The sequence below is a fragment of the Rhipicephalus microplus genome, unplaced genomic scaffold (genome assembly GCF_043290135.1).
Source record: "Rhipicephalus microplus isolate Deutch F79 unplaced genomic scaffold, USDA_Rmic scaffold_156, whole genome shotgun sequence".
NCBI classification, from domain to species: Eukaryota; Metazoa; Arthropoda; class Arachnida; order Ixodida; family Ixodidae; genus Rhipicephalus; species Rhipicephalus microplus.
In genome coordinates, this window is record NW_027464727.1 from 285,001 (window position 1) to 295,000 (window position 10,000).

At 59.5% G+C, this 10,000-nt stretch overlaps 2 non-coding genes across 2 annotated transcripts; both read right to left on the reverse strand.

The window, feature by feature from the left end:
• Positions 1–43: 43 nt before the first annotated feature.
• Positions 44–196, reverse strand: LOC142791261 (5.8S ribosomal RNA). Its single transcript, XR_012890112.1, has one exon. It is a non-coding gene; the product is annotated as a 5.8S ribosomal RNA (ribosomal RNA).
• A 1,719-nt stretch (positions 197–1,915) lies between these two features.
• Positions 1,916–3,730, reverse strand: LOC142791288 (small subunit ribosomal RNA). The gene has a single exon (XR_012890137.1). It is a non-coding gene; the product is annotated as a small subunit ribosomal RNA (ribosomal RNA).
• Between the last annotated feature and the right edge of the window lie 6,270 nt (positions 3,731–10,000).

Here is a 10,000-nt window from a genome sequence, read left to right on the forward strand (position 1 = left end):
CTCACGTTCCCTTGTGCGCCGAAGGCTCTCTTGATATGTGATCCGACCCTCAGACAGACGAAGCCAAGGGAAGACCCAAGGCCGCAATGTGCGTTCAAAGAATCAGTGCTCAGTGTGTCCTGCAATTCACACCAAGTCTCGCAGCTGGCTGCGTTCTTCATCGACCCGAGAACCGAGTGATCCACCGCTTAGAGTCGTGAAAAAGTGTTTGTTCAATTCCGTACAGTCAAAACCAAACGTTTCTGGCACTCGGCCAAACAGTGGCCAAGAAGGGCGCTTTTCAGCGCACGCTTGGACTCCAAAACTCTGCCGCGCCTTTTTCGGCTGCCGCAAATCGAGCAAACGGTGTGTTTCGGACGGCGTTTCGCTTCCGCTACTTGCGAGTGCTTTCGTGGTCCACCCCTCTATAAATACTCGGGAGGCGTCGAAGCCGGTTCTCCAAGCCGGACCCGTAGGTATCGTTGTGTGCTCGCTCTCATTGGCCCGCCTAACCAGAAAATGCCTGCGGTACACCCATTTGGATAAGAGTGCACGCAGATGCGGGCCTCGACGGCTACACATTTCCTCGGGCGGCCGCCTCCCGGCCTCCGTGGAGCGCGGGATGCACGGTCCCATCGACAAGCCTCTCCCGTTTTTACCGTGGCGTCGCGGTTCACCACGGCGGGCGGGTCGGTCTCCTCCGCATAAAAAGGGGGACCCCCGCTTTTTGTTCCACGAAATCGCACAAGCTTTTTTCGCATCCACGGTTTGCCACCGCACACCAAAATGCCGATCCGGCTGCCTACTTTAGCCAACAGGTGGAGCCAGGCGCGCCGTACTTGCGCGGCACTTCCCACGTCCACCGAAGTCGGTGCCAAGGACCACTTTCGGCGCCGGAGCCGCGTACGAGCCTACTCGAGGCGGAAGAACGAAGCCAGCAAGGGCCTGGCCGCAAGTGCGTTCAATTGTCGGGACGTCCAAGTCCCTCGTTCTTCCGTGCTTCCTCTTTCGGCAAGTCGTTGCGGCACCTTCCCAAAGCGCGCAGACCCGCTAATCGCGACGAGCGCGACGTGGCCGTGCCGCCTTTCCCTCGGCAGCAAGCAAAACGCCTGGCAACGTCGACGCTCCCCTAACCGCGATCTCGCACCGTGTTTCGTGTGGCGAATTCAAAAGCCGGCCGGCGCTGCTGCAACCATTACGGTCGGTACGCATACGCCGCGGAGGGCGGGACGGTCATCGGAGCGTGCGGTTCCTCCATCGAGTACTGCGCACCTCGGCCGTCGCATCGCCGTGCCATGACCGGCCGCGCGTCAACGCGAACCGGTGCCAGCGAGATCCCTCGCCTGCAAGAACCGACCGGCAGCCTCCGTCACCCGAGGACGCGGAGGCGCTTGCCGCGGACGGCGGGACGGTATGCACTGGTGCACAGCGGACCCGTCACATCGCCAGTTCCTTGACCGACCGCCGACGCTTGTGCCGTTCCTCTCGTACTTGGCAGTCGCCGCGCGATTGTCGGGTCTCGTTCTTGCACGCTCGAACGGTCGGGAGGGCACTCGGCTGGCGTTTCGGGAACGCGCAGCCTCGCCTTCTACCGACGTAACCACGACTCGCCGTTCGCGCTCCGCCGCTCCTGTTTACAGTACTAGGCGGTCCCGCAGCGGTCGGGTCGCGCATTTCGAGCGCTTCGAGCCACGGTGCAGTGGCGGGTCGAAAGCCGACCTATGAGTGCGTTGCGCCGTTTGTACCCGCGTCCGCCACCTGGCCGACCGTCCAAGGTCGCGGTGTTGGCGTCCGCTGGGCGCAACAATTTGTCACGGGGTGCCGCTCCACATTCAGGCAGCCCCGTGGGGAAAAGCCGACCCCGCGTCCAAACGGGGTCAGCGGCAGAAAGTGTCGGGCGCAGACGCAGCTGAGGCGCTCACCCTTCACAATCCGTTAATGATCCTTCCGCAGGTTCACCTACGGAAACCTTGTTACGACTTTTACTTCCTCTAAATGATCAAGTTTGGTCATCTTTCCAACAGACCGGCGCAACCGAAAGGCCGCGCCGGACATCGGTCCGAAGACCTCACTAAATCATTCAATCGGTAGTAGCGACGGGCGGTGTGTACAAAGGGCAGGGACGTAATCAACGCGAGCTTATGACTCGCGCTTACTGGGAATTCCTCGTTCAAGGGGAACAATTGCAAGCCCCTATCCCAATCACGAAAGAAGTTCCACGGGTTACCCAGTCTTTTCAGACAGGGATAAAGACACGCTGCTTCCTTCAGTGTAGCGCGCGTGCGGCCCCGGACATCTAAGGGCATCACAGACCTGTTATTGCTCTGTTTCGTGCGGCTAGGAGCCGCTTGTCCCTCTAAGAAGGTTGTAAGGTGCTGGGAACCCCGCACCTATTTAATAGGCTAGAGTCTCGTTCGTTATCGGAATTAACCAGACAAATCGCTCCACCAACTAAGAACGGCCATGCACCACCATCCACCGAATCAAGAAAGAGCTCTCAATCTGTCAATCCTCCCAGTGTCCGGGCCGGGTAAGTTTTCCCGTGTTGAGTCAAATTAAGCCGCAGGCTCCACTCCTGGTGGTGCCCTTCCGTCAATTCCTTTAAGTTTCAGCTTTGCAACCATACTTCCCCCGGAACCCAAATACTTTGGTTTCCCGGAAGCTGCCCGCCGAGTCATTTGAGTAACTCAGGCGGATCGCTGGTTGGCATCGTTTATGGTCAGAACTAGGGCGGTATCTGATCGCCTTCGAACCTCTGACTTTCGTTCTTGATCAATGAAAACATTCTTGGCAAATGCTTTCGCAGTAGTTCGTCTTGCGACGGTCCAAGAATTTCACCTCTAGCGCCGCAATACGAATGCCCCCGTCCGTCCCTCTTAATCATTACCTCGTATTCCAAAAACCAACAGAACAGAAACGAGGTCTTGTTCTATTATTCCATGCAAGTTTATTCAGGCGACTCGCCTGCGTTGAGCACTCTAATTTTTTCAAAGTAAAAGCACCGGCCATCTCGAGGCACACAATGAAGTGCACCAAGAAAGAACCGGCATGATGTTCAGTCCGAGCCGTCGCATCGGGTAGATGCACTACTCGTCTGGAACTGAGATCCAACTACGAGCTTTTTAACCGCAGCAGCTTTAGTATACGCTATTGGAGCTGGAATTACCGCGGCTGCTGGCACCAGACTTGCCCTCCAATTGATCCTCGTTAAAGGATTTAGAGTGTACTCATTTCAATTACGGGGCCTCAAAAGAGTCCCGTATTGTTATTTTTCGTCACTACCTCCCCGTGCCGGGAGTGGGTAATTTGCGCGCCTGCTGCCTTCCTTGGATGTGGTAGCCGTTTCTCAGGCTCCCTCTCCGGAATCGAACCCTGATTCTCCGTTACCCGTAACAACCATGGTAAGCAAGTAACCTACCATCGAAAGTTGATAAGGCAGACACTTGAAAGAAACGTCGCCGGCTCGTGGCCATGCGATCAGCACAAAGTTATCCAGAGTCACCACACAATACGGGCCGAAACCCGATCGATCTTGGTCTAATAAAAGCACCCGTTACCCAAAGGGCTCCAGGCTCACTGCATGTATTAGCTCTAGAATTGCCACAGTTATCCAAGTAGGAAGAAACGATCTAAGGAACCATAACTGATTTAATGAGCCATTCGCGGTTTCGCCTTATTTCGGCATGTACTTAGACATGCATGGCTTAATCTTTGAGACAAGCATATGATTACTGGCAGGATCAACCAGGTAATCGTTCGACTGCGCGTCCGTCCTCGCCCTCGGCGGGCCGGACGCAGTCTGTGTGCGGCGGAGGCCACCTTCAGGCGCCCCAACACGCTTATTTTGCACTCCGAGATGACGGCGTTCGAGCTCGCTACGGCACAACCTTCCCGAAAGACGAGTGGGAGCCGTGCGGCAAGAAGCACGTTCATGCTCGCTCTTTTTCGTTGCATCGACTCGGTCGCGCCGTGCGGGTTGCCCAAGCCCGCTGCACTGTCGGTGGACCGGCCGGAACTAGCAACGGAGCCGAGACTGCAAAGCCGCCAGACGACGGGTCACGCCCGCGTCTTCGGCGCTTTCGCATCTGAATCGCCCGAGGACGACACGGAACACACCTCGATATCGTGGTAAAACGGCACCGTCCGACAACCAGCCCCTAACGCATCAAGCGGATGAGGCTGCAGACGACTGCCGTGGATTCCCCTGGAGCAGACCCGAGGACACGCTTGACGAGGCCGAAGCCCGCCGCATATCAGACACCCGGTCGCTTTCGCGTACGCCGCTCACGAGAACCCCCACATAATAGCAGCGATAAGTACCCAGACCTCCTTGGGCCCTAATACGAGCGTACTCGAGAAAATTTCACCGCGGGTGTGCCCCGAAACGTGTGGCATGTTGAGCGTGCCACAAGTCTACGTCGCTCTCAAACCCGCCGAGGTCGTAGAATTTGCGACCCTACTCACGAAATTCCCACCGAGGATACGGCCGCAAACGTACCGCACCTTGGGTAGGCCACGAGTTTGTGCAACACTACGCTGACGGCACAGCACCGAGGTCGTGCGCGCACGCACGGGAAAATTCCGCCGCGGTTTCTGCCGAAAACGTGAGGCACCACGACTCTCCGCAAGTTCGCGTCGACTGCGAAAGACCGAAGTCGTGAACGACGTGTCCGCTACTCGCCGCCGACACGCTGGACACCAAACGTACAACGACTCGACGGCGTCGTAGAGGCCCACGACGCGGTTTTCCTTAACGACGTCGCGGCGTGGCACCGACAGGTTAGAACGGCCGACCAACGTTCCCTGTCCGCCGTTCGGCTCAGTCGAAGGGCTCGGCGACTTCGGCAACGCTGCGAAGCCGCACGGTGACGCACGCCATGTCCCCATTTTTTTTTTTCTTTCTGCGTCTGCCGGGGTGCCCCTATAATAGCAGCGATAAGCACCCAGACCGCCGTGGGTCGCTCGCCCCGGCTGACGTGGTTTTTCGTACTCCTGCGGCGGTCGCCGTCAAGCACGTCCAAATACGCTACTTTCGTGGGCGCATTCACGCTCTTTCGCTTCGCCGGAGTGCCAGCACTCACTCTGCCAAAAACGGCGAACATCCGAGCGGCGGTTCCCACTTTTGCGTCGGCGTCGCAAACCCCGCCCCGGCAGACGAGGTTTGCCGTACTCGTGCGACGGTGGCCGGCGGGCACGTCGAAAGACGCCGATATCGTGCGCGAATTGGCGCACCTTGGCTTCACCGGAGTGCCGCCACTGACTCCTCCAAAAACGGCGAAGATCCGAGCGGCGCTTCCCACTTTCGCATCGGCGTCCCGAACTCCGCCCCGGCTGACGCGGTTTACCGTACTCGTGCGACGGTCGCCGGCGAGCACGTGGAAAGACGCCGATATCGTGCCCGAATCGGCTCCGTTCGGCTTCGCCGGAGTGCCAGCACTGGCTCGGCGAAAGACGACGAACATCCGAGCGACGGTTCTCACTATTGCGTACGCGTCGCAAACCCCGCCCCGGCAGACGCACTTTGCCGTACTCGTGCGACGGTCGCCGGCGAGCACGTAGAAAGACGCCGATATCGTGCCGGAATCGGCCCCGTTTGGCTTCGCCGGAGTGCCAGCACTCACTCGGCCACAAACGGCGAACATCCGAGCGGCGGTTCCCACTTAGCCGTCGGCGTCCCGAACTCCGCCCCGGCAGACGCGGTTGCCGAGCTCGTGCGACTAGCGACCGCGAAGCCGTCTCGCGACGCCGCTTTCGTGCGCGGCTCCCACTGCGACCTGGGTCACCCGAGGTCGACGAGCAAAAAAGAATGTCGAAAAAAATTTTTTTTTTTTTTGCGTCTGCCGGGGTGCCCCTATAATAGCAGCGATAAGCACCCAGACCGCCATGGGTCGCTCGCCCCGGCTGACGTGGTTTTTCGTTTTCCTGCGGTGGTCGTCGTCAAGCACGTCCAAACACGCCACTTTCGTGGGCGCATTCGCGCTCTTTCGCTTCGCCGGAGTGCCAGCACTCACTCTGCCAAAAACGGCGAACATCCGAGCGGCGGTTCCCACTTTTGCGTCGGCATCGCAAACCCCGCCCCGGCAGACGAGGTTTGCCGTACTCGTGCGACGGTGGCCGGCGGGCACGTCGAAAGACGCCGATATCGTGCGCGAATTGGCGCACCTTGGCTTCACCGGAGTGCCGCCACTGACTCCTCCAAAAACGGCGAAGATCCGAGCGGCGCTTCCCACTTTCGCATCGGCGTCCCGAACTCCGCCCCGGCTGACGCGGTTTACCGTACTCGTGCGACGGTCGCCGGCGAGCACGTGGAAAGACGCCGATATCGTGCCCGAATCGGCTCCGTTCGGCTTCGCCGGATTGCCAGCACTGGCTCGGCGAAAGACGACAAACATCCGAGCGACGGTTCTCACTATTGCGTACGCGTCGCAAACCCCGCCCCGGCAGACGCACTTTGCCGTACTCGTGCGACGGTCGCCGGCGAGCACGTAGAAAGACGCCGATATCGTGCCGGAATCGGCCCCGTTTGGCTTCGCCGGAGTGCCAGCACTCACTCGGCCACAAACGGCGAACATCCGAGCGGCGGTTCCCACTTAGCCGTCGGCGTCCCGAACTCCGCCCCGGCAGACGCGGTTGCCGAGCTCGTGCGACTAGCGACCGCGAAGCCGTCTCGCGACGCCGCTTTCGTGCGCGGCTCCCACTGCGACCTGGGTCACCCGAGGTCGACGAGCAAAAAAGAATGTCGAAAAAAATTTTTTTTTTTTTTTTTGCGTCTGCCGGGGTGCCCCTATAATAGCAGCGATAAGCACCCAGACCGCCATGGGTCGCTCGCCCCGGCTGACGTGGTTTTTCGTTTTCCTGCGGTGGTCGTCGTCAAGCACGTCCAAACACGCCACTTTCGTGGGCGCATTCGCGCTCTTTCGCTTCGCCGGAGTGCCAGCACTCACTCTGCCAAAAACGGCGAACATCCTAGTGGCGGTTCCCACTTTTGCGTCGGCGTCGCCAACCCCGCCCCGGCATACGCGGTTTGCCGTACTCGTGCGGCGGTGGCCGGCGGGCACGTCGAAAGACACCGATATCGTGCGCGAGTCGATGCTTCTTGGTCTCGCAGGAGGGCCGCCACTCACTCCTGCAAAAACGGCGAAGATCCGAGCGGCGCTTCCCACTTTTTCGTCGGCGTCGCAAACCTCGCCCCGGCAGACGCGCTTTGCCGTACTCGTGCGACGGTCGCCGGCGAGCACGTCGAAATACGCCGATATCGTGCCCGAATCGGCCCCGTTTCGCTTCGCCGGAGTGCCAGCACTCGCTCGGCCAAAGACGACGAACATCCGAGCGACGGTTCCCACTATTGCGTACGCGTCGCGAACCCCGCCCCGGCAGACGCGGTTTGCCGTACTCGTGCGGCGGTGGCCGGCGGGCACGTCGAAAGACGCCGATATCGTGCACGAATTGGCGCTCCTTGGCTTCACCGGAGTGCCAGCACTCACTCGGCCAAAAACGGCGAACATCCGAGCAGCGGTACCCACTTAGCCGTCGGCATCCCGAACTCCGCGCCGGCTGACGCGGTTGCCGAGCTCGTGCGACTAGCGACCGCGAACGCGTCTCGCGACGCCGCTTTCGTGCGCGGCTCCCATTGCGACCTGGGTTACCCGAGCTCGACCAGCAAAAAAGAAGGTCGAAAATTTTTTTTTTTTTTTCTGCGTCTGCCGGGGTGCCCCTATAATAGCAGCGATAAGCACCCAGACCGCCGTGTGTCGCTCGCCCCGGCTGACGTGGTTTTTCGTACTCCTGCAGCGGTCGCCGTCACGCACGTCCAAATACGCCACTTTCGTGGGCGCATTCGCGCTCTTTCGCGTCGCCGGAGTGCCAGCACTCACTCTGCCAAAAACGGCCAACATCCGAGCGGCGGTTCCCACTTTTGCGTCGGCGTCGTAAACCCCGCCCCGGCAGACGCGGTTTGCCCTACTCGTGCGACGGTCGCCGGCGAGCGCGTCGAAAGACGCCGATATCGTGCGCTAATTGGCGCTCCTTGGCTTCTCCGGAGTGCCGCCACTCACTCCTCCAAAAACGGCGAAGATCCGAGCGGCGTTCTCCACTTTCGCATCGGCGTCCCGAACTCCGCCCGGGCTGACGCGGTTTACCGTACTCGTGCGACGGTCGCCGGCGGGCACGTCGAAAGACGCCGATATCGTGCCGTAATCGGCCCCGTTTGGCTTCGCCCGAGTGCCAGCACTCACTCGGCCAAAAACGGCGAACATCCGAGCAGCGTTTCCCACTTTCGCATCGGCGTCCCGAAGCCCGCCCCGGCAGACGCGGTTTGCCCTACTCGAGCGACGGTCGCCGGCGATCACGTCGAAAGGCGCCGAATTCGTGCACGAATCGATGCTTCTTGGTCTCGCAGGAGGGCCGCCACTCACTCCTGCAAAAACGGCGAAGATCCGAGTTGCGCTTCCCACTTTTTCGTCGGCGTCCCGAACTACGCCCCGGCTGACGCGGTTTACCGTACTCGTGCGACGGTCGCCGGCGGGCACTTCAAAATACGCCGATTTCGTGGGCGCATTCACGCTGTTTCGCTTCCCCGGAGTGCCAACACTCACTCTGCCGAAAGCGGCGATCATCCGAGCGGCGGTTCCCACTTTTGCGTCGGCTTCGCAAACGGCGCCCCGGCAGACGCGCTCGTGCGACGTACTCGTGCGACGGTCGCCGGCGAGCACGTCGAAAGACGCCGATATCGTGCTCGAATCGACCCCGTTTCGCTTCGCCGGAGTGCTGCCAGTCACGGCGCAGAAAACGGCGAACAAGTGTTTTTTTTTTTTTTTTTCCTAGAATTTGTGTTATAGAAGGCACATTTGATATCGGACGATAATTTTCAACTTTATCACGCGCACCGATTTTCGTGTAGAGGTTTGCAAGTTTATGGGAATTTCTCCACTTGGAATAATGCGATTTAGTAGTACTACGAGAACTTCATGGATGTACTCAAGGGTACGGGGCAAGTCAGTTACGTCAACACCTGCAGATTTTTTACACTTCAAACTGAAAATTGTTGGTTGTGAGTCCTCGTGTGATATTAAAGGCCGATTCGCTAACACATAGAACAAAGAAAGAAAGGAAGAAAAAACGCCCGCGCTCGCTCAAGAAACCTGGGTTCGCAACAAGTGGCAACAACAAGCAACCGAGCGAGTGCGCCAAAACCCGTGGCGGCCGAACAAACGCGAAGTCCCAACCGCGTCAGCCGGGGCGGCACGGGACAGGAAAAATCACTTCAGCCGGGGCGGCGGGGCACCGAATAAACCTCGTCACCTCGTCGCAGGATAAAAGAGGAAACAAAAAGTCTAAACAGCGTCTGCTGGAGCGAATGCGTAATAAAACAACAACAACAACAAAAAAAAAACACCCGCGCTCAAGAAGTCTGCAATCACCACAAAAGGCGACTGTGACCGAGCAGCGTCAGCCGGGGCCGTGCGGAAACGGAAAAACCGCGACTACCGGGGCGTCGAGGCACCGAAAAATCCACTTCAGCCGCGGCGAAAAAAAAAACAAAAAGAAAGACGGAGGGGGGGGGGGGAACCACGTCTGCCGGGGCGAAGGAAAAAAAAAAACGCGTCTGCCGGGGCGAGCCCGGGTGCGGCACCACCGGGAAAACTGTGGCAAACAGACATGGCGATCGAGTGAGTGGGCCACCAGCCAGGCTCAGCCAAAAAGTGCTAAGTCCGAACTGCGTCAGCCGGGGCGGCAAAAACCGCGTCAGCCGGGGCGGCGCAAAAAACCGCGTCTGCCGGGGCGGCACGAAACCGCGTCAGCCGGGGCGGCGCGAAAACTGCGTCAGCCGGGGCGAAAGAAAAAAAAAAAAACGCGTCTGCCGGGGCGAGCCCGGGTGCGGCACCACCGGGAAAACTGTGGCAAACAGACATGGCGATCGAGTGAGTGGGCCGCCAGCCAGGCACAGCCGAAAAGTGCCAAGTCCGAACTGCGTCAGCCGGGGCGGCAAAAAACCGCGTCAGCCGGGGCGGCGCAAAAAACC